The 3109-nt window shown below is 35.7% G+C and overlaps 1 long non-coding RNA gene across 1 annotated transcript; it reads left to right on the forward strand.

Moving 5' to 3' along the window:
• Positions 1–954: 954 nt before the first annotated feature.
• On the forward strand, positions 955–2445 carry LOC108378614 (uncharacterized). The gene is made up of 4 exons (XR_001849427.1): positions 955–1287; positions 1360–1887; positions 1943–2210; positions 2270–2445. It is a non-coding gene; the product is annotated as an uncharacterized LOC108378614 (long non-coding RNA).
• Positions 2446–3109: the final 664 nt, after the last annotated feature.

The raw sequence follows: 3109 nt of genomic DNA on the forward strand, positions 1-3109 counted from the left end.
AGCAACGCGAGGAGGATTTTCTTCGCTTTTGATTAAATAAAACCACTCGCGTTTTATATTTAAAACGTTATAATGTCTATTATTTTAATAATTAAAATATTTATAAGGACATATGTATATTTATTTCCGTCCAACTTTCCGGTGGCCGTTTCCCGGGTGCGCGCGGTGATACGGTAGACTTTGGAAAGTTGGACGGAAATAAATATACATACGTCCTTATAAATATTTTAATTATTAAAATAATAAATAGACATTATAACGTTTTAAATATAAAACGCGAGTGGTTTTATTTAATCGAAAGCGAAGAAAATCCTCCTCGCGTTGCTATGGTCCTTCGAGCCGGATACTCGCGGCTNTGGTTATTGATTCAAGTTCAAAAATTGGGTAGGCGCTTTGGCCAATGGTAGCTCTTGTACCACCTCTGTATGCTGAAAGTCATACAGAGCCCCAACAGCTTGTAGCGCTTAGGCTTTTGCTGTTTAAAACCACTCCGGAGGAGTGGTGATGCATCAAGCGGGATTGTTGAGCATAATTTGGAGTGCCAGCAATTAACTACTTTAGTAGGTTTTGTTTTGCGGCAGTTGAGAAGTGCATTAAAAAATGCATACCCAATGAAGAACGAACGAATTATTTTTAAGCGCAAGTGCGTGTGTTTATTCGCTGCATTTGGTTTTGGGCGGGAGTGCAATATACAAGGGCGTGTGTGTGTTCGCTGTTCTTTGTTTATGCGGGAAATGCATAAGTGGCTTAAACACCGTTTTTAAAAGCTTGGCGCTAAATATTAAATAAAAACCTATTATAAGGCGAGATCAGCTAAATATTTTCACAATTTCTTCAAAACCACCTATAGTGTCCACCTGTTGTTGTCATATATTCAGCTATTCAACCTTGATAACATACTGTTTGATATTGGAAAAGTTTTGCAGCAGAAACTATCAGCATTCATATAACACTTTATTCGAACTATTGAATTAAGGCTTTCCTATCTCATCCTATTTCGAATCTTATAGCGTTTTCTTTTCTACACGAATATGTTGCCATACCGAGGTACGAAAGTCTTTTAAAGGTGCACTTCACCCTGTGAATTTGGCACCCCGCTTAAGGTTCAGTGTAGCCCTTCACACTTACAAAGGATCACAAACTGCAACCCTGAAATGCAATCAGCTTTTTTTTCGCGCGCTAAACGGAGTGCAATTTAAAGAAATTTTGGTGTCCAATTGAAAATTAATAAATACAAAATAATGCAAGCTAAAGAAGAAAGTCCCAATTGCAGCAAAATAGTTACAGGTAATATGAGAATGTTTTGATAGAAAAGTAAAAGCCGAAAATGCTAAACCTTTAAAAAACGCTTTTTTGCAGTATGGACGAAAGGCGAAACGAGACTCTTGCTGGATAAGTACGCTTCCTTTTCGCCGGACGTTGGGCCCTTCAAGCAGTTAAAGACAAAGAAGGAAATGTGGATGAAGATTGGCGCTGAGTTCGACGGGAAAAGTTGGAAGCAGTGTGAAGAAAGGTATAAGACCATCATGATACGAAAAAAGGCGGCAGTGGAAAACAACAGCAGCTCAGGTGCAAAACGCCAAAAGCTGCAGTTTGAAGAAGAGCTAGAAAAAATTTGCAAACTGGATGATTCCATTGAGCCGGCAATAAAACTGAGTTGCCACTGTGTAGTTAAAAAGAGGTCTCACCAAAAGAAAAGCAAAGAAAGAAAAAAACGATGCAAGAAACTCTAGTTGAAATTGCTGCTAGGAAAGAGGAAGCCAGGGAGAAGCGACACAAGGAAAGAATGGAGAAAGTTACAAGAATCGAAAGCCTTATGGAAAAATGTTTGACTGAAAACAAACCAGCTTAAAGCTGTGGGTGTGCGAGATATACTTATAAAATCAGGTTTGAATTGTATATGCTACTTATTATCCATAAAGTTATAATATATACTTTTTAGCTCTTGGTTTGCAGACTTCTGCAAATGGATGTAAAATGATTGCAAGTGTCTTTCGTTTCCGGCCCAACGTTTCGCCAAATAACATTTTCACCGGCGCCCTTCGCTTATTTACAACAACTGCCTTTTCTCCATCACCATATCTATGCCATTGACGGCCAAATCCACATCACCTTTATACGGCGTGTTCGGAAACACTGCTCTTGCTAGTGGTTCGAATTTCGGAGCAACTTGAACAGCAACAACGGCACCAACAGAACATTCGGTTTAAGTAAGCAAATTCGAATAATTAGCGATTAAATGCTGAAAAATATACACATCTTTTTTCAGCCTTGACAAACCTGTACCTGTACAAACATTCCCCAAGCCATACAATTATACCCACTTTGACGTTGCTGCCGGTGATTTTGTATTGCCAGATGAGTCGACCGTTGCACCAATCGTGGCATTGGCAAAAACACATTTATAGATTTAGGCGCATAACTAGCGTTTGCAATTATACGACAGTTGACCATTTATTTATTTCTTTTTAACTTGAATCCATTTNTAGGCGTATAACTAGCGTTTGCAATTATACGACAGTTGACCATTTATTTATTTCTTTTTAACTTGAATCCATTTTTATAATAATAGGATTCATTCGATAATAATATTATATATATATATATTATATATTATATTATATATATTATATATTATATTATATATATATATTATATATTTATATTACAAACAAAGTTTAAAACATAACAAGGCAACCCATTGAGAGGCAGTCTGACGTTTGCCAACAATATAATTTTAAAATCAAAATTCAAACTGACATTCTCATTTTCAATCTCAAACAACAACAATTGTGAACAATTTATTTTCAATTTTATATGATTTTAAAATGTTGGCAAACGTCAGAAAAAAATCATGGCCGACGAATTGAGAGAATGAATTTACCTTTTAATATTTTTATCATGATATAAACTATTTGTATTTGTATTGTAGAATTTGGTATAAATTCTATAAATTACAATACAATTATAATTTGTCCAGCACTGCGTTGGACCAGAAAGAGAAAATCACTTGAACTTATTTTATATTCTGTTAAAGCCTACAAACCAAAATATGTAAATACTGTAAAGGGATCCACAAGATGTTATAACGTTTAATAACGTCTAAAAA

This window comes from Rhagoletis zephyria, unplaced genomic scaffold, assembly GCF_001687245.7.
Source record: "Rhagoletis zephyria isolate East Lansing unplaced genomic scaffold, Rhagoletis_zephyria_1.1 Rzeph_scaffold_14536, whole genome shotgun sequence".
NCBI classification, from domain to species: Eukaryota; Metazoa; Arthropoda; class Insecta; order Diptera; family Tephritidae; genus Rhagoletis; species Rhagoletis zephyria.